The sequence below is a fragment of the Tachypleus tridentatus genome, chromosome 3 (assembly GCF_004210375.1).
Source record: "Tachypleus tridentatus isolate NWPU-2018 chromosome 3, ASM421037v1, whole genome shotgun sequence".
NCBI lineage: Eukaryota > Metazoa > Arthropoda > Merostomata > Xiphosura > Limulidae > Tachypleus > Tachypleus tridentatus.
Window position 1 is genome coordinate 20,371,828 of NC_134827.1, and position 26,910 is coordinate 20,398,737.

The 26,910-nt window shown below is 33.0% G+C and overlaps 1 protein-coding gene and 1 pseudogene across 2 annotated transcripts in view; both read right to left on the reverse strand.

Annotated features, from left to right (window-relative positions):
- The window catches only part of LOC143247927 (solute carrier family 23 member 1-like), a 190,113-nt gene that overhangs the window by 48,309 nt on the left and 114,894 nt on the right, over window positions 1-26,910 (reverse strand). The window lies entirely within an intron of this gene.
- LOC143247869 (solute carrier family 23 member 1-like) overlaps window positions 23,799-26,910 on the reverse strand; it is a 108,407-nt pseudogene continuing 105,295 nt past the window's right edge. The window contains exons 11-15 of the transcript XR_013026734.1: window positions 26,485-26,628; window positions 25,903-26,154; window positions 25,414-25,686; window positions 24,993-25,088; window positions 23,799-24,244 (exon numbers count right to left, since the gene is read on the reverse strand). The product of XR_013026734.1 is annotated as a solute carrier family 23 member 1-like (transcript). The remainder of the gene's footprint in view (window positions 24,245-24,992; window positions 25,089-25,413; window positions 25,687-25,902; window positions 26,155-26,484; window positions 26,629-26,910) is intronic.

Below are 26,910 nucleotides of genomic sequence, written 5' to 3' on the forward strand. Positions count from 1 at the left end.
AAATGACAGGAATACTTTCAAGGAAAATACATGTCAGTAATGAATCAAGGTTTTACTGTATCCTGTATTAAGGGTACAGAATAAGAATGAAGAAACCCTAACTGATAGAAAACAATGTGAACATCACAAGATGATCACTGAAATAAAACCCAGTGTGAGATAAGTTATATCTAATTTCTTCTTTAATTTGACATAAGACAAATGAGAAACATTCCTTATAAAAAGTCTGCATAATGTATTTTACACACTCATTCGTGTGTATTTTTAATATATTGTTCTGTATTCGTAGTTCTTTGTTAACATATTGTTCTGTATTGGTGGTTCTTGTTTAACATATTGTTCTGTATTGGTAGTTCCGGAAAATTATAATGTTACCTGTTATATTTTTCATCGCTTCTTTTGTTCCTTGAAAACGTCAATCAAAACCTGGCTGTAAGATCTTTATAAAACCTATTGACTCTTGCTTCTTAAAATGTTTAACTTAAAGTTACATCAAAATAAAACTTAAAGCTGTCAAAAGCTTAGCCACGTTATGCTCATAACATCTTTACCTATTAATTTTAATTTGTCAGCGAAAAGTTAGCCTAACCTCTATCATAATGAGAGACTGATAATAGTCCATATCTTTTCTTTAATATAATATACAATGTTACGCATTCACCACACCTAAAGAATTAAAGAGAGTGAATACTATATATGAGTGTAATAACGAGCAGCTTGTTTTTAACGGTCGCTTTAACATACTGATAGCTGATGGAATTGTAACAATCGATAAACGAGGAACATGTTAAAATTAATGTACTATAATAATAAATACGGAATTATTGATAAACGATCTGAACACTATCCAAAATAAGTGAAATAATAATAAAACATTTAAATTATTATAAAAAATAATAGATTATAATAGGAATGTATTGATTTCAGGGACAGACGAAGAAAGAGGACTTATCAAATGGAGAGAGCAAGGCCTTGTACATAATATGAGTGAAGGCGATCAGTTGACACTGTCGTCACCTTCAGCCTATGACCTCCCATTTGGCATGAATGTAATTAAAAGATACAACATTTTCAAGTACATTCCCATCAGTCCAACATACGACCAGAATATTTTCTTCGTAAAGTGAGACCATTATTTAAGAGATTTAAATTTCAAAATAATAATAATGATAACATTGATTCAGAAAAGTAAAGATACGGTCGTATTTAGTTTATTTACAACAGTTAACATATAAGTCAGTATAAACGTATTATTAGTTGGCTTCCATAAGACTTGATTATTTTAATACATTTTATATCAGAATGCTCACCGATGTCACTAAGAAACATTCATAAACATATTATATTATGTTCATAAACATATTATAATCATGTTTATTCTAAAGCAGATCTGAATATAATCAGTGTTCGAGGTCATTGTACAACCAGCAGCGTAATAGATTTTGTTTCCTAATGTCCAGTTTAGGTGTATAATCACTTTAAACAATAATCGACAAGATATGTCGAAACCTTCGACTGTTATAACTTGTACGAAAAAATCGTTCTTGGACTACGACTGAAAATATTAAAGTTTAGAATTGTTAAGCATGTTACGTAATGACGTATTTAATAAAGACTTGAGATTCTTTCAATATCTTACATAATCTAAGTTTGTTATTCATAGAAAGAACTGCGAAACAAAACGTTATAATTACCAAACAAGTGAAATATCTTCTTCTATATAAAGACTACACTCATTACACTTTGTTACTACTACATTTGTATTGTAAGTTTCCTTATAAGTATATTGATGCTCTGTATACACCATATAGCAACGTATATAGCAACAAGTATTTGACTCGAATATTTAATTGTAAAGGAACAAATTAAAAATAACGCTTGTACATCAGTTAGCTGATTCTTCAAAATATTTGATTTGTTTTTTGTATTTATTGTCTACAAGTCATACAAAATAAAAACCAAAATAACGTAATAAAAAATGTGGATTGAGAGTATTTAAAATTATGTGATATATAGCTAGTTCTATAGCCAATAAAACCTTTAGAAGGTTTAATTAACTGTCACCAGTTCCACAACATCTGTAACAAAATCTAATTAATGATTTTCTGCTTCAAAGACAAACTTTATACCTATTAGGTTCCTTAACAATGTGGTCGTTGTTAGTATAATTCAGAAAGAAAACCGGCTTCTAAGCTCTAACAACTGGTTGAAAGTTTTTGGTTTAATAGTTGAAAATTGAAACAGTAAGTCCTTCTTTTTTCATAATGTCGTTTTCAAACTGAGTGTACTTTTGAATAATGGAATAAGTTTAAACATTAACCGATTTCGTCATTCAGTGAAACTTATTTCACTTTTAAGTTATATATTGTCTTCATGTTCCATTTATTAATCATCTTTAAATATGAAACAATATTTATTATATAAAGATGTTTTGTATTCAATTAATGTCTCTGAACTATCGTTTGAAAACATGAAATATTTTGAATATTTGGATTTAAATAAGTAAATGTGTAACTGATATAAAGTTTCATAAGTGACACAGTCTAAGACGTTAATAAAGTTGAACTAGTAAATGTCTAAAACACAGCTACAACTCTTGTTATTTCTAACTATATTTGTTTATAAACATTAAACCTGGACTGACTTGAGAAATCTACCGACTGCACGATTATGTTAATGAAAAGTGTCTTCTACAGGGGAAGAATTATGTGGTACTTTTATCAACGGCTTCTAGATTACTTAAATACAATAATTGTTTAATCCTACGAAGTTTTAGTCGCGAAACTACAAGAACAACAAACACCCACTATGAAAGAAAATGTTAAAAACTTTGTCACAAGATGTCGTTGCAATAATTGTAATGCTTCTTTACTCGATATTAGTATTTAGTTTTCAGAACATTATTTAAAACTGACTCACGCACACCACAAATGTACGGCATCACCAAACCTCATAAACCAAATTGTCCATTACGACCAATAGTTTTCACATATATCCATATGTTTAATTACAATCTTGGTAAATACATAGCATGGTCATTCTCCAAATATGTAACATCAGCCAGCTCATTCATCAAAGACTCTTATAAATTCAAGTCTAATCTAAATCAACTTAATCATAAAACCTTAATGGCCAGTTTCGATGTTATATCCCTCTTTACATAAGTTCCAATTTCTGAAGCCTGCAAGATAGTCTTAGAACTCTATATCCGAGACCCATCTATAGACATTCCCAGCAACCAATTAGCAACCCTCATATAATTTACCACGATGAAGACAAACTTCATGTTCAACAACCACAACTATATACAAACAAATGGCCTATGCATGGGCAACCCAGTATCACCAGTTTTAGCTAATATTTTTATGACACAATTTAAAACACAAGCAATTAACACAGCACTACATCCACCACTATACTGGTACAGATATGTAGATGACACGGTTGCGGGATTTAGATCTACAGAACACACACTTAATTTTTTCAATCACATTAACTCTATACATCCCAACATTAACTTCACATGTGAACAGGAAGAAAGGAATGAAATATCATTTCTTAACCTCAAAATTACAAGAACCGACACAGTATATAAGCCATAATTATAGAATATATTGGATCACCGACACTAGATGTTGTCCAATAGTAACAGTGTTTGTTGTAAAATGTTTGCGTAAAACTACAGTACAGCTTGGTGTACATAGCGGATTGTAGTTTAGAAATGTTACTAAAGAAAAAGACAATTGGTCTAACATCACAAACCGCTAATTTGTGGATTATTTTTATTTTATCAGTTACTGGAATTTAGCCATCACTCGTAAAGCGTACCCAAAACCCCAAAGTGCAAAGCGCGTTTCTTGCGGTAACGAAGCATAAACCATGAATCCTCACATTCTAGGAATGAAAATATCACAGATTTTTCAAATCGTAGTTTTCTTACATCAATTGTTTACGGGGTAGTCAAATCTTTGTCAAATCAATATGACATCGCCTGCACTTATCACTCTGCTTTTGTGGGCATGTTTCAACAATATTCTTTGCAATCTCTAAATCGGATTATGATTAAATTTGGTACAACGGTTAAGTGCTCCTCAAGGAAAAATTGTATAACTACTAGTCAATGAAAGTCAAAGTTCCAGGTCACATTGTACGTCAACAATTTAATTTGAAATGTTTCTCATACGCTTTTGTTTGTTTGTTTGTTTGTTTGTTTACTGCGCAAAACTACTCCAGGGATATCTGCGCTAGCCATCCCTACTTTAGCAGTGGAAGGCAGCTAGTCGTCACCACCCACCGCCAACTCTTGAACTACTCTTTTATCGGCGAATAATGGGATTGATCGTCACGTGAAACTCCCCCACGGCTGATAGGGCAAGCATGTTTGGTGGGACAGGGATTCGAACCCGCCATAGTCGGATTACGAGTAGAATGCCTTAACCCACCTGGCCATTTCGGGCCCATGCACTTTTGATCGAGTCTTTTACAAATATTGAGTATCCCAGAAACTAATTGTTAACTTTTGGTGAACGTAGTTCAAAGGTCAAGGTCATACACAATAATTGAAAAATGTACATTTACCCATCAACGAGTCAAACAGCAAAGAGAAACAGTTTATGTCGACAAACCTCATAAAGTTGTTTCTAATTTGTCGAATTATAATATAAGGGATTGAAAGAAAGTTTTGTCACAAAGATTAAAGTTTAAATTCCCTGAGAAAAACATCTGAATTCGTGATTAATTTATTCTTTGCTGATACAACTTTATGTTTTAGAAGTGGTAAAACTTTCAGTAGTGGAAGAAACTCGCATCAATAGCATTGGCCTCTCATAATTCTAATAGAGATAAAAGAACAGAGATGCTTTAAAAATTAAATTTAATATCCATAAGGATAATGGTATTTACGTCTTATATTAAGGAAACTACAGAAGTCTCAAAGTAAAGGGATTATTTAAATCTTAGATTGAGGTAAATATTGAAATCTTATAATGGAGAAACTGTGTGTTTTCTTATAAAAAACCCACATCGAAGAGAATTGAACCCCTGATTTAGACATTGTAAATCCCTAGATATGCCACTGTACTAGCGGGGTTATTGGAGGAACTATTGACATTTTACATTGCAAAAACTATTAAAATATTAGATTAAAATGACTATTGAAATCTTAGACTGAAGAAACTATTGAAATCGTTGCTTAATGGAATTTAATTGAAAGAATTAAATAACTTTCCAGTGACACTAAAAAGTTCCTTAAATTTTCTACTGATCCAACTAATACGAAGAAAAATAGATTTATAACATACTTGTACTAAAATGTATTAATTACAAGATTTATAAGGGTATTGAATGAGTAGAATTTCTTCCAGTGTTCTATATGGAATACCTTAAAGTATAATATTGAATAACTACATTCCACAAGAGAGTGGTGGAGGATTTCACGTTTTATGGCGAAAAGCAACGAGGCTATCTCCGCCAAACATCAGATAAAAGTTAAAAGTAACGTAAAATTATTAAAATTCTAAAAAAATGAATCAAGGTAAAACAAACAAAGTTTAATTTTTGATTTAAAATTTAAACAGTGAGAAATTCAATTTTTTATATATAGTGTACAGCAGTAAGAGAGAAATGGGAATGGAAGGATAGTTCGAAAGATGTTTGACAAATAGAAGATGATACTTCCAATCAGGAGTATTTGCCTTCTTCAGATGACTCAAAGAAAGGATACATTTGAGGATAGTAATTAACCATGGTGGGATAAGCTGATCTGTGGATACCGCTATGTCATCCAAAGATAGCCCCAATTCATCCAACTACACCTGGAGACGACGGCTAAAAGGAACAGAGGCAGATCTTCTATTATGAAAAAGTGTGGCTCACTCGGGAAGGGAAACACAACCCCAGATGCTGTGGTAAAGATCGAAGTTTTGAAGCATACATCAAACACAGTTGCAAACGACGAAGGTGTAGAGGGGTTCATGAGATGTGCAAACTTTGGACTGAAGAAAGCCCCTGTGCCGAGCCAAAACTCTTAATGGTGAACAGGGTCCAACATTTTCAAGGCGGAAGTCCTGGCAGAGTCATAGACCACAGACCAGGAGTATAATCTTGATCAAGTGAGGTCACGATAAATTTTTAGCATGGAACATCGACCCGCACCCCAAGATGTGAAAAAGAGGACACGGAGGATGTTCAGCGCCCTTGTTCACTTCTCGCGTAGCTGCTTGATGTTTGGAATAAAGGTCAGCTTACTGTTAAATATAAGCCCCATGAACTCGGCCTCAGGGACCAAGGAAAGCACAGCTTTACCAGTATGGAATTCAAGATCTAGGTGAATACTCCGTTGACGGCAAAAAATGCATGCAAATGTTTTCGAGAGAGAAAGGTTAAAACCCTTTGCTCTGGTCCACGTCAGTAAATGATTAAAGGCAGTCTGTAACTGCCGCTCAATATCCCTCATATTTGACGACTGGCACGAGATGTTTGCAATTGTAGGGGGTAGTTGTACATCGATGCCATTAATCTCTATAATGAAAATTGTAATACTCAAGACACAGCCCTAAGGGACTCCAAGTATTTATGGGAAAGAATAGGAAATTATTGAACCCACACGGACTTGGAATCGCCGATGCATTGATAAATGTTTAATAAAAATCGGTAAATTGCCTCGCAACCTATACGAGTTCAGGTCTTGCAAGATCACGTACCTCAAAGTTGTATCATGAGCTTTATCAAGATGAAGAAATTTAGAAACAAGATATTGCCGTTTGAGAAGAGTTTCCCTAATTGATGTTTCAAATCGAATCAGGTTGTCCATGGTGGACCATTGTCTTCGGAACCCGCACTGAGTGAATGAGAGGAGGTTGTTTGATTCAAGAAACCAAACAAGACAAGCATTAACCATCCTCTTTAATATTTTACGGAGACAGCTCGTCAAAGCAATTGGACGGTTTTTCAGAGGAATCTTGAGATCCTTCCCAGTTTTAGGAAAAGGGAGTATAATTGCATATTGCAAAGCATCGGGAAAACATTATCCTGAAAGATACTGTTAATAACAATCAGAAGAATAGCAAGAGAGACAGTATAGAGATGGTGCACTATCTCGTAGTGAATATCATAAGGTCCGATTGATGTACTTCCAGGATAAAAGGATGATTATAATCATAGAGACGATCACCCTGAAAAGAAAGAGGTGATCATTCTGTTCGTGTTTTGATGGCTAAGAAAAATTGGGATTGAAGCATAATTGCTAGATGCATTATAAAAGCTTTCGCCGAGAATATTGGTGATGCTCTGGGTATCAGCAACTTCCTCGTCATCATAGAACAAGATTAAAAAGGTCAGAAGTATACCGGCCGCTAACATTTCGAATTGTGTCCCATATGCTTTGGAACTGGTGGTAGAAGAAATGCTAGAATTTTATTTAATCCAAGACTCTTTGTAGCTTTGACGTCTGACCTGCCGAGGATGAACACAAACCTACTCAAATGCAATGCGGTTTAAAAGTGTGGGATATCTACGAAAGGTATCCCAAGCCCGTTTTTGAGTTGTTGTTGTTTTTTGTCATGTAGCAGTCAGGATTCTCCCAAGGATGAGGATACCGTGGGAAACGTGTCGAGGTTTTAAAAACGCAATGAGTAGCTGCCTGTTTAATACAGTCAGTTATTGCTACCACACAGTCATCTATCGATAGCACGATCAAGTTCTGAGAGAGTAGGTAAAGAAGGTACGTTAGGTGGTCCAACTTCCATCGAGGCACGCGGATCGGATGGCATCAACCACGATCAGTCTCCGTCAAAATGATAAGAAAGTGATCACTGCCCCGTGAAAAACTGTCGACTGTCTAAAAAAAGTAAAGGGGAGCAGATAGAAAGGTCTGTAGCAGTAAAATACTGACTAAGTGCATAAAAATATGTATAAGAACCAGTATTGAAGAGAGACAGGCTGTGGTCCAAGAGCAAATACTTTATAGCACGACCCTCTCATCAATACTAGCCCCAAGGTGATCCATTAAAATCACTCAATATTAAAATGGAAATGGTAACTGATCAATGAGGGTATCAAGGTTTAACTGATAATACATCTCTTCAAGAGGCAGGTAGAGAGAAGAAATAATGATCGTACGACCCAAGAAAACACGGATGGCTAAAGCCTCCAAGGGTGTATCAAGTAACAAGGATAGGATGGGCAGACGCTGATCAACCAGCAATGCCATCCCACCATGCACTCGTCCATCACATGACCTGTCGTTTCTGTGCAAAAGATATTACTCAAAGATGACTGTATCAGCAAGTTTCAGAAGCTTTTCTTCTAATGAGAGGCATATGGGATGGTAGGAATCAATCAAACCCTTTATACAATCTAAATTTGATTATAAACCTCAACAGAATTGTTCTAATGTAATCAGCCGTATATGTGCCTGTACACGTAGAATGAAACAAACAGCTGTGAACTTATAGGTTTGTTTTAATATTTAATATTGATATGTTTATATGCATATATGTTTATATATGTAACTGTACATGTAAAATGGAACAGACGACTGTGAACTTATAGGTTTGTTTTAATATTTAATATTAATATGCTATTATATGTGTTTGTCTACGTATAATGAAATAAACGGCTCTGAATTTCTGTATTGTATGAAGTATGACGAAAAACGTATATCAGAAGCATCAATGTTACACATTGTTAATATAAATGTAACACAATGATAATGTTGATGTTTAAATACCTCGGTAAAAATATATTTTAATGTTCAGTAAAGATAAGTTGGAGTTCCTTACTCATAAATCTTTAAAACGTTTATTTACAATTTTAATTTCACTCTATCGAAAAGTTATTTCTTAAACTTTTTCTCTTGCTTAGATTATATTTTAGGTAAAGTCAGTTCATTGAAATATGAATAAAATGAATGGATTTATTGTTTAAAAATGTCAGCAATACCTATCAATGTTCGGGTCGATTGTTGCATATCCTTACATAGTCACACCAAAGCTTTCCCTTCAATAATCCTATCCAGCTTGAGGCTACATAACATCAATAATATTTTTTGTGTCAGGTTTAGGGACACTAATCCAGTCAACATTCGGTACAAGGTAAGTTCTTATAACATTTATCTAACTTGTCTAAGAAATGGGGAACATTTGGAATGTAATAAAACTGTAACATTCTGTAGATGTCTTTAACCACAAGAATCAAGTGAAAGCTATGTTACACACCTACAGTAACGTACAGAATCGTGACGATACATGATGTAACGATTTTTGTTTTGTTTCACTTATCTACTACTTACGTAACACCAAAACTAGTGATACCTCGATTTTATGGTTGTTTTGTCATGAACAATAATCCTTTGGAATAGTTAGTGAAGTTTTAGAATATGTGTTTGTATACGGATGCAATCCTCGAAAACCTCAGGTAACTAAATAATCACTTATTTAATTGGTTGATTTCCTAAACACTTGTCATGAAATTTAAATTTAAACTTGAAACCGTAATTCTTTCCACACTTTCATATCTTTCTTTTTTTGAACCATGTAGATTTTCCCCTTCATGATCAAGCACATTCTGTGATATTAACTATGCATTTGTAACTTAACAAATTTTAAAACATTCCATCTTCTAACTTGCTTCGTCAAGCTAGCTATGACCTGATTCTTTGTTTGTTTGTTTGTTTGTTTGTAATTAAGTACAAAGCTACATAATGGTCTATCTGTGCTCTGCTTACCACGGATATCGAAATCCCGTTTCTAGCGGTGTGAGTCCGCAGACATACCAGAGGGGGGCATGACCTGATTCATCAATGAACTTGAATATAAACTTTATGATATTTTTGCAGGAGTCTATTTTCAAAGTATACTAATACAATTCTAATAATTTCATCATTGTTTAGTTTTTTTGCATAAAGCCTTGTTAGTTATAATTTTTATTTTTGTATATCTTTGTATGTTATTGTTTCAACGTTTTTGTGAGTATCTATTCTGTGAGCTTTAGTTTTCTTTATCGCACTACGTGTGAGTGACTGGGATTCCTACTCGCGACCCAAAAAATACGAGTTCAATAAATTGCAACGATCTGTTGAAAAAATTACTGTAAACACCAGTAGCCAAATGTTCCTCTTACTATCGTCTATCATTCGTCCTCTGGTTGTTTTGCCAGTTGTAATGTTGGCTTCTCACCAAAATCTGCCCTGTAAGAAGGTGTATAGATAGGCAAGCATGGTATTAATTTTAGCTTCTTACCACATGGAGACAGTGTACACCTCAAAATACTTAGTAGAGAACTGTGTTACAAATAAAGATGTATGTATTTTGTGTAAAGGTAGGACAACATCTTCTGCAAGACATATAAGTGCAGTCTGCAGTCTCCAGTTACAAGTAAATTTTCATCTAAGAAAATTATGCATGATGCCTAGTGTATTATGCAGTGTAAAAATCTGTCAATTATAACTTTGAAGCCTATGTTGTAGATTATATTCCTCGAAAGGTATCTGATGATTATGCAATGACTACTAGCGTACTGTCAGATATCAGGTCATTGTACAAAGTGACTGCTTTTCTAATATAAGTATCAATGACTTCTCTCTCACAAATTCACGTCTGACTGTCTGTTGATGGGTCATCGCTACTGCAACTTCAACATTTATTACTTCACCAGTAGATGATGATAATACTGTCTTCATCATTTTAATCATCTGCATAAATCAGTTCCTGGTTGAGCTGTTCTGCAACAGAAGAGGCTACTGGGATGTGACTGGCAGTGGTATGATGAGTGATGTGTCAGTCAACACATGTGTGTGTGGCTGTTGGTAAGGGCCCACACATTCTACTGTCATCAGCTTTACCAATTAGTATGTGGCTCACATTACCTCTAGCATAAACTTTCTCTAGGAGACACTTCAAACAACCATACCCAGTCATGAAATGTCTGATACACCCAATGAAATTCATGAATGTACAGAAACCTCTGGACCTGAGAATAATATCATGAAATTCGCTTCCATCGGGTTGACATTTTATAATTATCAGTGTTTTCTACCAAAGTAGCCAATAGAATGCTATGATCGGTATTACATTATACGGTTTGGTATGGTTACGAATGAATTACATGATAGAGTAGATACAAGAGAGATTTGTAGGTCGAAGGTCGATCATAGGTAGAAGAATTATTTCCGCTGTTCCAGAATAATAGGACCAATGACGTATGAAAATACTCTAGGGTGTGTTAATAGTACTATCGACAGTGTCTAACGTGGCTGGAAGTCCAACTTTTTATAAGTTAGAGACTGCAACCCTGTACATGGCAATGTGAAGTATTCTACAATAAATCATCCAACACCTAATAATATTCTGTTGTTACAGATATTTGAAGGATAATCCTTGTATCTTTCTTTGAAGGAGTAATTGTGGCTGTGATACCCAATAAGTGTTGAGGGTATCAGTGGTTCTCACATTGTGGTCAATATTTTTACCCACATACTGAATGTTATCGCCTGCAGTGAAGTTAAGGGTGTCAGAGTTGTGAGTTACAGCAGTACTCTATTTAAATAACTGGACTTTCTGATTTAAGCTGCATAAACCACATTCACTGAAAGACTCAAAGAGCATCCTATAGACAAAGTGCTAGTACCTCTGCTCAGCCAGTCCCTGGTTAAGTGCAACTATTAAAACCTTTGGTATAGCTGCTTCAGTTATATCTCGGCCAGTCTATTACCTAATGAGAGCAGGTGCAACAGATTATGCAAAGACTGCCGGAAGAAAGATTACATCTTACTGGGATAAGGATGTGTATATAAATATTAGTCAACTGATTTATAGACTTCACATTATTAACTGTAGTCTACTCATCACCCTAGGTTATATGGTAATTAACTACTTCGATGAATGCCTTTACGTGATTCTTGTAACATTCTTTTCTTGAATCACTTTAAAGTTTGTTTGTCTTCTGTCAAAACTGTGAAGTTGGTTCTGCAGAGTTTATGGTATATAGCATTAGCTTCACAGAGGTTCTGGTAGTACTCTCTTCGAGCCGTGACAAAACCATTTTCAGCTATTCAGAAAATCCATTATTCTAAAAGAATTTATTGATATGAATATTTCCTATCAGCATGTTTGTCTGGTTTCAAATAATTATAAACAAGAAGAAAGATGTATATATATGATATTTGATGTAGTAGTTCTTCAGCATAAAGCTATACAAAGGGCTATCTGTGCTATGTCAACAACACTTATTAGATCTAGGTACTAGTGTTATATGCGTTCAACCATTATTCTAAGACATGAAAGGGAGTGAATACCATAGATTGCTTAGAATTTGAAAAGGTGATTGTGTGAAAGGTTTTACAATAGCTTACAGTTTGGCTTTCCTTCTTTGGAATATGACACAAAACTACACAAAAGTTATCCATTTTTTGCTGTCACAAATTTAGCAGTGAAAAACTAGAGGAAAGGGAGCTGGTCATCACCAACACCAGCCAACTCCTGGTCAACTCTTTTACCAAAATATAGAGAAATTTATCATCACTTTATGATAGCTAAAAAATTGACCATAAACACTTACTGTAAAATACTGCAATATTTTGTACAACGGTGATACTACTTCAAGTTTTATTCTGTAATATATATTTCAGGATCGTACTTATATTAATTATTATTACTTCGATTTGTTGTTTCACGATTAAATTATACAGCGCAATTACGGACAAAGCTACTTTAATATTTAGATGTGAAGATCTGACTTTATGTTTTTTTAATGTAGACTTCCAATAATTCAAGGCTCGTCCTCTGCCTTTCTGGCTCCGATATTTGCTATTTTGAGTTTACCTCAGTGGAAGTGTCCTAGTGAAGAAAAATGTTGTCGGCAACAGAAGAAGAGCTACAAGAAATCTGGCAAATCAGAATGAGAGAGGTGAGAAATTATTCAAACATAGTTTATTAAAATAATCAATATTCTATTTAAACATATGGTATTAATATGAAGATAACTACAGCTTATATATAGTTATATCCGTGTTGTTCACCTTCGTTTGTCCATTCTATTTATTCTATACATTGCTTTAGGGTATGTTTGTTTGTAGTCGAGCACAAAACTACACAATGGGCGACAGGTGCTTCGCCCACCACGTACATCGAAACCTGGTTTGTAGCACTGTAACTACGCAAACATACCTCTGTGCTACACGCGGACAATTAACTTAAGAAAACCAAACAATAAAATATACAGATTTTAAGAACGAAAGGTAATTCTTTAAAGGACTTAGCCCGTGCTATGTTTTTATACATCTTCCTATGAATGATATACCTACGATCGAGTTTATCAAGTATTCTTAGTTTTATTTCTAATACGTTTCTTACATAAAAATACATGTATTTAAATTAATATAATTCTTATCTGGAGCATTACTATTTACAATTGAGCATGAGATAATCCATTCCACTGAAAGTAAATATAGTATTAAATTGTTTTGATTTTATTGCCCTAGGAAATTATCATGAACATGAATAAATACAACTTCACCACAACGATCTGTACTTTTGTATTATTTTAATAAAAAAATATTATAAGATATCTATTCTAGCAGTTTTCTTTTTAAAAAAAAATATACGTAAGAGTACCTATTAATTTTAATATACAATAACTATGATCTATACTTACCAAAATAAACTTTAAGTGAGCACATAACAGACTTATTATAAAAAGTTTCTTTCTATGTTGTTTATAATGTAGCTTCTCTTATATTTCACTAGAAACAAAACGCTATCATTTTGACATCCATCTTTGAAATGGTTATTGAACTCACAGGTGTTATTGGAGTAATGCTTCAGTTGTTAACACCTTAAGTTATCATTCCCACTGTATCTTTAATAGGGCTTTCTCTTTTCGAAGAAGCAGCTTCTATAGCTAGTAAAAACTGTGGAATAGCAATTATGTAAGTCTTGTTCTATAATGAACTTATTCTTGGTGTGTTGTTATTATTATAGATAAACATGGAAGGTTCATTAAAATCTTTCGCTGAAGAAATAAAAAACATTTCATGGGGTCATTCAGATACGATAGCTGAAAAATTAATTGTTCGTCCATAGAGCCAGCCCACACTTCATCTGAAACCAAAACTGAATACATATTATTCAGTAATTGAAAATTTTCTAAACTGTTGCGAAGAGGTTATAGAAGCTCTTAAATAAAGGTAAAGAAATTCGCCAACCATAAACTAAGCCGAAATATTTGTTCTCGGAATTAGGCTTAGTATTGATTCTTTCTCAATACATTTATGTATATCTTCACTTATTTACAAAATACACATTTATCGTATTTCTCTTGCTTGAGTTGTAGCTATTTCTAACTCTATAATATTTAAATTTCTTCTTATTTTAGTTATCACATTTATTTATTGTGTGCCAGGATGTATCCGGTATCGAGTAAGATTGACTTCAGTTACGAAAATGAAGACGGTTAATAAAACATAAAACATGTTATTTTACAAGGTTTGTACGTTTCCGAATAACTTATTCCATCTTCAGGAAAACTTGAAAATCGTGTTGCATAAATGATTATTGCTAAACTTATAATAATATCATAATTAGTTTATTTAGTTATTAAGAAAACCGGTAAATGGATGGATAAAATAATATATATCTATATATTATAGAACAGCTGAGTTAAGAGTGTGAAAACTTTGAACAAATTTAGATCTAAATGTGAGTCGTTAAGGGTGAGATGAACTTTCCCTTAATATAGAGATTAAGATCTAAAAATCTTGTGGTGGTGTCAGATATAACGTTGAATGAAATATTGTGACCAGTAGTTTCAGAATGTTGATGAATGAATGGATGTCTGAGTTTAAATAGTAGATGGTATAATTCTGTTTGAAAATCTAGATGTTCACATACATCTTGTTTTTACAATGTACGCGACTTTACTGCAGTACGAGCTTAATTTGAGTGTAAACTTATTTTTATTAAGGAAGAGAATTGTTTTGTTTTTAACTGCTAGGGATTCCGAAGCGAAAAAGTAAAAAAGAGAATGAGTGGAAATGTACATTGTCTGGTGGTTGAAATTTGTTTTATAGGAAATTGCTTGTAATCTTCGTTTGTAAACCAGTCGGATAGCAATTTCTTAACATGTGCTATTTAGAAGATTAATTTATTTGCATAAGATAAAATAAATACAACAAAGATTAAAAATTATGTTTAACCAGAATACGTTTCAAGAAGTTGAGGATAAAATTATTGACGTTGGTGTAGAGGGCAGTAAAAGTTCTTTCATGATAAAGATAGGTTCAAATACCTTCATTTTCTTTGTTAATATTGACGTCCAGGAAAAGTAAAGAATTATTTTCTTCAAGATCGAATGTCAATGGGATATGGAGATGTTGGGAATTAGGGTAAGAAAGAAACATGGCTTATAAACGAGACTTGATTGTCTAAACAGGAAGAAAGTTTTATCAGTATAGTGCTTGTAAAAGCCAGGTTTAAATTAGCGTGGGCAGTTTTCTAACCACTTGCGTTCATGATAGTACAGAAAACTATTGGCTATTTCATAACCCCGGAGGGATCCCATGGCGATTCAATCAACCTGGTCATAAATGACGTTATAAAATAGTAATTGGTTTAACTTTCTGCGGGGAACAGGAAGTTTCAGGAATTGTTTAATGGTGAAATCAAGATACTGTTCAGTGTATGTGAGAAAGAGAAGTTCTACGATTACATTTTAAGTTTCATTGAGGGGTATATAAGGTATATAGATATTCAATATCAAAACTGACCATATTTATCAACAAAGAAGTATTTTAGCAAAGGTAAAAGAATAAAAATAAATTCGTTCAAGGTGAGGGGTTTTAGGATAGAAACAATAAAAGTAAACAAGTTATAATTGCTAAAATAAGTGGCTTTAAAGATCAGGAAACCTAGGATTTATCGAAACAGTTTTAAACAGAGCTAAAATACCACAAAGACTAAAATGTAACAGCCCCTTAAAATCTCATTAGTAATCAGTCTATAAATCTGCTGAAGTCTAAATAATGGAGAAATGCTGCTGTTTAAATACAATATAAACAAAGCTAGACTAATTGAGGTCTACATTTAACTCGCGTGATTTAAAATCATTCGTCTTTGAGAGAAGAGGAAGGAAACTCTCAGTACCTCACACGCTTCGCCTGCAGAAAAGATGGTTGTCTAGCCATGAATGTCATGAATGAAGGAACAAACGTCCTTACGTCGAAAAAACATATTGAAAGATCAATAAGAATGATTATAGGTCCGCGTGCAATAAGAGTAAGGAAGTGATTTGTGTATTTGAGTGACTTTATTGTCCAAATTAAAATTAACATGAACATAAAATCTGGATATTAATTATACTTGATAGAAATAGAAATTGTATTGTACCACCATCACTAGAAGATGTGAGATTCACCTGAAGAAACATCGTACACATACACTTTTATGGGAAGATACAGGGAAAGTATGTTATACATAAAGTATGCTTATTAATAAATACTCATGATTTAGGCCTTACATCAGCGAAAACTTGGAGAATTATATCAGACAAAGATAAGTTTTACCTTCGTTATTAGTGATGTAGACTGATAATGAACAGGTTGTAACAAGTAACTTTGGTTATTTGATGATCAGTGCTCCAGCAATAAGTATTCAGGTACCAATTCTTGTTTTGTTCTTGTTCAGTTTTCAGAACAGTTTTTTCTTCTTCTGCTATTCTCATTAATATTCTGGATAGCTACAGTAAAGAAACAGGATTAAAGATTAAACAGTTTCCATTTTTCAAGTTTTTACTAGTGCGTATACATTTTAATACGGTTCACGTATATTCAGTTTTTCTACAAACAAATACTAATACTTTAATTATAAATTTCTTTAATTAAATAAATAAAATCTGCAAATTAGTGTCACTGCAACTTTAACTTTTTATTATGAGATTTGATCAAATCAAGAATATTAAAATCATTTTTGTGTTTCATGAGGTTTTATTCTCATACAGTATTGGAATGTTAAAATAGGAACCACAACAACTATATCCCAATACATGTAATAGAAAAACGATTATTATGCATATTTGTATTTTTTGTGGGAAAACGTATCACATCACTATGTGGAACTACATATCCTTTAACATTATCATTATATACGGACCAGCACGGCAAGGTGGTGTGGGAACTTGACTCGGGATTTGAGAGTCGAGGGTTTGAAACCCCGGTCAACCAAACATTATCGTTTATTTTCTGTTTTGAAGGAGTTATTATGTCATAATCAATCCCATTGTTCTCTGGTAAAAGAGTTTCCCAAGAGTTGACTGTGAGTGGTGATGACTAGTTGCCTTTTTTCCTAATCTTTCATTGCTAAATTATGGACAAACAGAGATGTGTTGTTTGTCGTGAAGCTCGAAACAAACCAAATCAATAGTTATGTTCTACATATGTTTAACATTATATACACATTTACACTAAATTTTTCGTTACTGATTGAATAAAAGTGGATGTCCACCTCATTCTACAATTTACTTATTTGTTTTTAAACATGTCCACTTTGTTTATAAGTGAGCATTATCTTTATACTTATATATAAATCTAATTTCGCTCACAATACATTACAATTAATGATTTATTTGAACCAATTTTAATAAAAATAAAATGCATAATGTTTAGACCATTCTTTGTAATGCCAAGGGAAATATAACTCCAATATTTCTTCCAGGTGTTGCTTACCGTAATTACAGCGTGGGTATTTTGTGCCAGACCTTGGACCAACCAACGCAGCGAGAACTTATCTTAGTGTACAGATTATGTACTCCAGTCCCTGATTCAGTCCCTTATCCACGTAATGAGTTACAGAAACTGATTTTTAACATTCTATATGAAGTAGATAAAATTTCTCTTTCCCAGTTAGTAGCTTAAAAAATTATCTCCTGGTCGGTTTTTCTCATTAGAACCAATTTATCTGTTCAGTTATAGTTGGGCCCATCATGGCCAGGCGTGTTAAGGCGTGCGTCTCGTAATCTGAGGGTTGCGGGTTCGAATCCCCGTCACACCAACATGCTCGTCCTTTCAGCCGTGAGGGCATTATAATGTGACGGTCAATCCCAGTATTCGTTAGTAAAAGAGTAGCCCAAGAGTTGGCGGTGGGTGGTGATGACTAGCTGCCCTCCCTCTAGTCTTACACTGCAAACTTAGGGACGGCTAGCGCAGATAGCCCTTGAGTAGCTTTGCGCGAAATTCAAAAACAAACAAACAAACTGTTCAGTTAGAGAGAATCAAATTTTATTATGAAGTTCACAAGACAACTTAAAACCCTCATAAAATTATACTATCTTGAATTGTAAGTTAGAATAATTAAACGCGAAAATGTGAAAGATGTGGAAATATTTTATGTTTTATTGCAAATGTATTTTGTTAAACTTGTTGATGTGTATTTTACAATGTTACATTTGAGTAATCAGATAGGTGCGTGGTGGACGAAAAAATGCTGTTTCAGACATTTTTGAATCCTTATATTAAAAACTTTAGCCCATTTTCAGCTATATATCTATGTATACTATATCGTGAACAATACTTTAAACAGTCGGTTGTTTGCCTCTGAAGGCTGCATTGTTTATGAGAAAACACCGGAACGGTACACACGGACACAATAAAAACATACAGATTTTCTTACGTCACTCGAGGCACACATCATACAAAAATATATAATGAAAACTATAGCTTAATAATGGCGAAATGTTTGAACTTTAGGTTCCAAAATGAGATATTTATAACCGATTTCAACCTGAAATTTTCAAATGAGAGTAGCTATGTGTCCAAAAACATTTAAATAATTTAAATTTTAATTTTATTATATACTTTGACAGTTGTCTTACTAACAACAATGAATTCTATATATCTAGCCGTGTGAATTACAAGTTCACGTAATTTATTATCATTTGCTATACTCTGGTTATTTACATTTTAGTGAGAAAATTCGCCAGGTTCTTTTCCTTTTACTTTGAACTAATTCTGACGGGCGAGGTGCACATATCATTTGTTTAAAAGTATGTTTTTATACATCGCAATGTAGTTGTTGTATGATACATATATTCTGCTATTATAGATTTTAAATTTCTGTTTGTCAAACTTTGTGAAGATCAGTCGAGTTTACACTTAGAATCTCCAGAAATAAAAGATTTCCATCTTTTCAAGAATGATTACTTCTCATTAGGCCATCCGAAATAGCATAATTTCAAAGTAAATAAAAGGTTTAATATACAGTAACTGTTTTCATACTTACTGAAAACAGAGTGAATCTATTTAATGTCATTGATAAAGTATCAACATTTATAATATATATAAATACATTAAAAACATTTTTAGTTTCACACGATAAAATGTATATGTTTGAAGTTAAGCACAAAGCTATGCACTAGACTATCTGTGCTCTTACTTAACTTACTACTTAACCTAAATAAAAAGTAATTAATTCATTCCTCATTCTGTGCTATTCTGAAAATAGAAGATTGATGTGAGAGTCAATACAACTATACGTTGGTACAAGAGTAGCCCAAGAGTACATGATTCACAAGTCACAATTACCCCCCATTTATTTCTATAGTTAACTCAGTGGTACCCGAGCATATCTACCAAACTTTGCATCCTGCTAGGTTGTGAGTTTGGACATGAAGACAGTTTCAAACATGTCGCCCCAAAATCCCAAGATGGAACAGGAACACAAAAAGTGATGCCCATAATTGTCTCAACGATCCTAGAAACCAATCTTAGACCCTCATCATGTTTGGGTGATTTTCAGCTGGCATTTTACCCATTCTTTTCAAAGGCGACACTATATATATATATAACGAATTCCCTCCCGAATTCTTCTATCACGTTTCATCCTGTTAACTCCAGAACTGTGTGAAAAACTGAATTAACACAGGACAGACAAAAATACTAGATATTCATAAACACACCCACACACCTAAAGAGAAATTTCAGAATTGAGATAAAAAGTTTATGGGCTCCTTTAAAAAGTAGTTTATGTGAAATTAATTGGTTGAGCCTGTTTAACTGCTTTATAAACATACTAATTTACCGAATAGTACTATTTAAGTACTTCAGAAATAATTAATATCGTTTAACCCTTAAATACAGTATTTCTAGTAGTTTAATAGCATCAGACTTATATTTAGAAGTGTTCATATTAGAAATCAGATATTTTTTAATACACAGAAATTACAGAAGACGATATTTGCGAAATACATCAATTAGCAAACTCGTGCCTATGGAGCCGCAAAGAACAGTTGGTTTAACCTATGGTTGCCACATGTTAGAAAAGATAAAAACTTTCTTCGAATGAAGATTTAAAATATGTATTTCATTAATAAATTGTAAATTTACCGAAACTTGTTCCTCATAAAATCACAAGTTTCCACCTTTTCCCTCGGTGGCCCGAAGCTAGGACATTAATTTTCAAAGAGTTAGATAACTTGTTTGAATTGACACTGTGATAATCACCGCATTAGTTCCGAAATTCAGGCATCCAGTACATGAAGATTCACTTTTGAAAAATTAGAAAAACTTATTAGCATCCTTCTGGCCAGTAATACTTAAAAATTAGATCATTTTAATACATTCAAGTGTTAACTGATCAACATTATTCGTCTTTAAACGTTACGTTGTGTTCGTATTTCATTCAATTAAAGGACTTTAAAACTGAAAATAAATACAACGATAAATATTTTATGAAGGCAGTTGTTCGTTAAAGTTTACTTTTGCAAACATGACATATTTGAAGGTATTTTACTTATAAGATTTTGTATATGGATTTAATTTAACCATGTAAAAGTTGAATTTAATAAAAATATCAATACAATTTAAAAGCTGATATCTCTTAAATTAATTTATTATTGTATGCTCTGAACAGCTCTATGAAAAGAAATGCACTATTTTTCAAATCCATGTTTGATTGATTTATTAGATGTGTTATATGTATGGTTAGGAATTCTGTGTTTTTGTTGACGGTAAAACAAAATTTTATTAATATTTAATACATCAAATGCTTTACTCTGAACATATAAAACAGTATTTTAGCTATCATAATAAAACATGTTAGATCCTTTGACACTAAATACCGCGCCAATGGTACAGTATTTCTTGTAAAATGCTTTCGCAAAAATGCGATAGAGTTATATTGTTTGGACATGCCTGGCATGGCCAAGTGTGTTAAGGCGTTCGACTCGTTTTAAAGACTTATGCAATATGTCTTTATGTTTTATGAATGGTAAAACTATCAGTAGTAAAAGAAACTCGTATCAATAGCATTGGCCTCTCATAATTCCAATACAGGTAAAAGGAACATGCCCTGAAAAAAATTAAATCTAAATCCAGGTAAGGATAACAGTGTTTAAATCCTAGATCAGGGAAACTAGCTGCATTCCTTCTTCTTTTGAACTGCTAAATTAGTGTCGGCTAGAAAAATAGCCTTAGTGTAGATTAGTGTGAAAATTCTAAACAAACAAACACTTGTCTTATTAACATTTCAATTAAACTACAAAGCAATTGTATATTAGCAGAGATTATGATGTGAGTGAATATTCGTTTAGATACAAGATCATGAATAATAGTTATTGAATATGTTAAAAATCAAATATTTAACATAGAATGTAAGGTGGACATTAACTCTTCAGTTAATTGGTAAAGTGAATTAAAAATATTTATAATAATATAAGCACGTGATACATAACAATAAAACAAGTTTAAAAGTATTTATTTTGAAATACTGCTGTAATATTCATTTCAAACATAAATTACTTATATATGTATCTCTGCTTTGTGGTATTTGTTTTATAATATGTTTGTCGTGCTTCCCACCTTGTTTTATTGCAACCTTACAAAAGATTTCTGAGCAACACTCAATTATTTTGATAATGTTTCTTTTTAACTATAATATTTATAACTGAGGTTTTGATTTGTGTTTATATAAAAGCGAAATGTGTGTGAATCGTGTTTTAAATCTATACTCATTGGAAAAAGCTTGAAAAGAGCAGCTGTTTGATCTTCCATCCACTTTCTCTACTGTAGCTACAACCAGCAATATTAATGTTTCCAAGGTATTGGGACAAGAGCATCAACAGGATTTTTGTTTTGAATGTCGATTCGTCGCTTTTCAGGAATAATTTTGAACTTTTCTAGTGATTATAGAACAAAAATATTTCTTAGGTAATATGACAAAGTTGTGTAACTACTGCATATCTTCAGCAGGATAAGGCATTTTTACTGACGTTTAGGAATACGTTGTGGTTTTTCTCCGACATATTCTACATCATCAGTTGCATTTCATTGTCAGTTCTATTAAAGTTCAAAACTAAAACAGGATGAACACTATTAATACTTCTCAAAGGTTTCTCTTTATACAAGTAAATCAAAGCATTGAATGTTTGTGAAACCTGAGGTTTATCCCAAATATGTTTCCAGGACTGGATGACTGAAACGTATGAACGAGATACTTATTTATAAAGATAAGTAAATTACGTAATTAATAGCAGCATGCTTAAAAATCTCGCGTATACCATTTTGTAAGTAATATGAACAAAAGAATGAATATTTTATGCAGATTAAATTTGAAAAAAAGAAGATTATTTTTACTTATCTTCCAGAATAAAGTAATTTATTATTTAGCGAAAAGAAATTGACTTCCCAAAAACATTGATTTTATTTTATAGATTTCTTTTTGTAGAAAAAAGCTATTATTTATTTATAACAAATTAATGTTATCGTGAGTGTGTTTTATTACAGCAAAGCCACATCGGTTCATTGAAGACAACTGAATCTATGATTTTAGCTTTGCGAGTCCGAAGACTTACCGCTGTTCACCCGGGGGCGTTAATGTGAAGAAATTAACTTTCAAAATAACTGGGGCCCGGCATGGCCTAGCGCGTAAGGCGTGCGACTCGTAATCCGAGGGTCGCGGGTTCGCGCCCGCGTCGCGCTAAACATGCTCGCCCTCCCAGCCGTGGGGGTGTATAATGTGACGGTCAATCCCACTATTCGTTGGTAAAGAGTAGCCCAAGAGTTGGCGGTGGGTGGTGATGACTAGCTGCCTTCCCTCTAGTCTTACACTGCTAAATTAGGGACGGCTAGCACAGATAGCCCTCGAGTAGCTTTGTGCGAAATTCCCAAACAAACCAAACAATTCAAAATAACTTTTAAGACTACTTAACCCACTTCGCCATGCAGGACCCGGTATTAAATTATGATTGAACTTTGTAAATTCTCCTTATTTTACGTTATTAACAACAACATCTTTATTTTCAGACAGAAAACACTTAATTTCAGAAATAAGAAGTTTTTTTTTATAACTTCTATTGATATCGTGAAGATCGTTTGAGTGTTAATATGTCTCAAACACGAAATCTTGTATCAACGACATAATCCTCTATTGAGAGTATATATTCTAAAATATTGTGTGTTTGGACAAGTTTAATTTACTGAGTGAATGACATCTAAATTGAATTCTAACCTTGTTTTTGTTGTTGTTATAGTTTTTATCACGTGATATATATGCACGATGAGATTTAGCTATTTGATATACAAACGTTATTTTCTACTTACTTCTTGGCTATTAAGTATTCATGTAAAAAATAATGTTTTATACGTATATATGTATGTATAAAGTAGATACTAATAATTACTGTTATAGAAATGATACACGAATAACATAATATTAATGTCAGGGATAAGAGTGTCATCTTTATTGGGTAGAAGATCATTTACTAGTGTTTTGCTCTGCAGTTTTACCAACGAATAACAAACTTTGATGTTTGTTGTTCAGAGATTATTAAATGCTATCAAATGAGTCATTAAGTAAAACATTTGATAATTCTAATCTTTAATATACTCAGTCGTAAAACAGGAACGACCGTACCATATCTAATTATATCAAACAGATAATACGTTTATACAAACTTGTTTGTTAACTGTTCTAACTAAACAAAAGACTACCATATCGTTATATTACAGAGTCAATGTTATGATTATTTTTCTTTGGGGATTTAAATCTTATAAATAATGGCCTCACTTTACGGAGAAAAATATTCTGATCGTATGTTGGACTGATAGGAATGTACTTGAAAATTTTATATCTTTTAATGAGGTTCATGCCGAATGGTAGGTCATACGTTGAAGGTGACGATAATGTCAACTGCTCAGCTTCAGATCCGTTATGTTCAAGGCCTTGCTCTCTCCATTTGACAAGTCCTCTTTCTTCGCCTGTTCCTGAAATTCATACATTCTTATTATATATTTTTAGCTTCGAAAATAATTTAAATGTGTTATCATTTCCGTTGATCAAAATGAAAAGTGTTTAGTCATTTATATCTAATAACACATTTATCGCTAAAATGGCATATTTTCCATTTTCTTATACAGTTGTTTTTTATTTATTCTCTCATGTTTCTCAGCTGTGAATAAAAAATATTTAACACTTTTCGATTGTTAACGAAAAAGAAACGAACAAATTTTCATCGATTCTACAGCTGTGGTGATATAATACATGAAAGATAGTGATATGACAGAAAATTAGTTTTTTTTATAAGAAAGAGGTTATTGAAATTGGTTTTCAGCGCTATAAACTATCAGACTAAAGGCTAAGTCTGTAAAACTTTCATGCCTGACTGTCACATGACATAAAGTGATGATTTTGTAAAATGAGAGAGAATAGAATTCGTAAAGATTTTACAAGGAGACTCTGACTGTTGCTACCAAAAAATGTATGTAACAATGAAAGATGGAAATAGGTAGATGATTTATCAGATAAGTCATGTTACAGATGAAATTTGATTTTTTCATATTCGAATATTATGCCAAAAATTGTAATATTTTATACACTTTCCAAGAAAATAAAACTGAATATTTTGTGGCTGAAAAAATAATAAAACACTTAACGTAATACTTTAACGGTGTCACAAATCACATTGAAATGTATGCAATTTATTCACAAACCCTCGAAGGAATGATCCCTTACCTGGTATGGAATTGTCTAACACAAACGCAATGAGTCCACCAACAAATACGCTGGTGTTCAAAAGAACTGTAATGAGATGGTTTGCTACGTCATTCCCTAAACGAAACAAAATAAATAATTTAATAATCAGTTACATTAAGGTTTACCAACCCGTTGTAACTTAAAGAAAAATTTACAAACTGATGATCTGGTTCTCTGGTAACTAGATAAGTCTCAACCATCTTATAATGTTACAAGAATTTTCCATTTTGTGTGAGATTAATCTTTATCATATAATTTTCCACATTTTGTACTCTCTATGTTTTGTAAATTATGGAGCATTGAACGTTCAGTATTATCTATTAGATGGTTTTAGAAACCGTTTCATAACGTTTAACAATTTCCTTCCCAAAACTCTAATGACACTAAAATGTCTACGTACCTATATCAATAATACCTGGGTGTCCCTTGAACCACTTTGGAATGGTGATCCCCATAAAAAGAGATAATCCAAGGATAAAAACATTTCTCGATGAGCGAAGGTCGACATATCGGACATTTGACAGTCCAACTCTCGTTACCAATGCAAACATAACACATATGATTCCTCCAATAATGGGCTCAGGAATAGTGTTTAGGAAGGCCCCAAACTTCCCCAGAACTGCAAAATCAACATGGTAACCGCACCATACTGAATAACACGACGACTAGCCACCTGTTGGTGTAAAAATGGAGGAAAAGAAAACTTGATGTGAGTTTTATGTTTCTGCAATACCAGAGGTAACGATATTTGTTAAATGTGTGAAATATCAGCAGTTATGTTACACATACACATGTATAATAACACAATAAATCTAAGCAATTACAATAATATTCAAAATTGTAATACAAGTGCTCTAATCTCTTTTTGAGAGGCAGCACATGGGTATACTTTTGTTATTCTGATTGCTGCAATGTTTTGACTGTAAGAAGTCATTCCACCTCCAGATCCCCAAATTCCAGAAACGATACAGCAAAGTCCTTCTGCAAATATTCCACGGTTTATGGCGCTAGGTGGAAGAGGAGGTGCGGAGGCTAGACGTGCGCATGCGTAGTAATCTCCTACTGATTCCAATACCGATGCTAATACTCCAGTAAACATTCCAAAAACAGCACCGATACTGACTGTTGGTACACCCCACTGTCCTGAAAGTCCAAAATGAAGATGCAAATGGTCTTCCTTTATTTCAAACGTAACATTCTTAACATACATATCGACTGCTTTAACAAAACACACGTACAATAAAACAAATCTTTCAGATTATAGCTTTTAATTTGTATATTTTTATTCCAAGGTAAAGTATGATATTAATGATTTTATATTGTTCAGTGAACTTTACAATCAAATTAGTTTCACAACAATTGAAGTGATAACAAGTTTCTGCATTGACAGAACTAAACAAAAGATAATTTCGTAAAATACTTACGTAAATAAAAAAGAGCTAAATTTTAATGAATATTTTTATGACTACTTTCCTGGATACGGAAACCTAAACCAGGGACTAGAGTACATCGTCTCTACACGAAGATCAGTTCTGGCTGAGTTGGTTGGACCCAGGGCACCAGCAGCAGTTAGTATGAAGCAAATAACCCAAGCAATAACTATGGTAAGTAAAACCTGAAAATAGGCTTAGAGTTATTTGTTATTCAATATTCAAATGTTTTTTTTCTAACCATTGTATATATATAACGTTTATCAGAAATGTTTTATATTAGAAGTGATTTTTTTGTGAGTGGAAATTGGTTTGCATGCAAGCACAGGAATAATGTTTATTGAATATGTTGAGAAAGAAACAGTTAAAATCGACCTAAGTAGGACGTTCACTCTATAGTTAATTAGTAAACGCTATTTAAAACAATACAGTTATAATTGTATAAATACGTGACACATAACAATAAA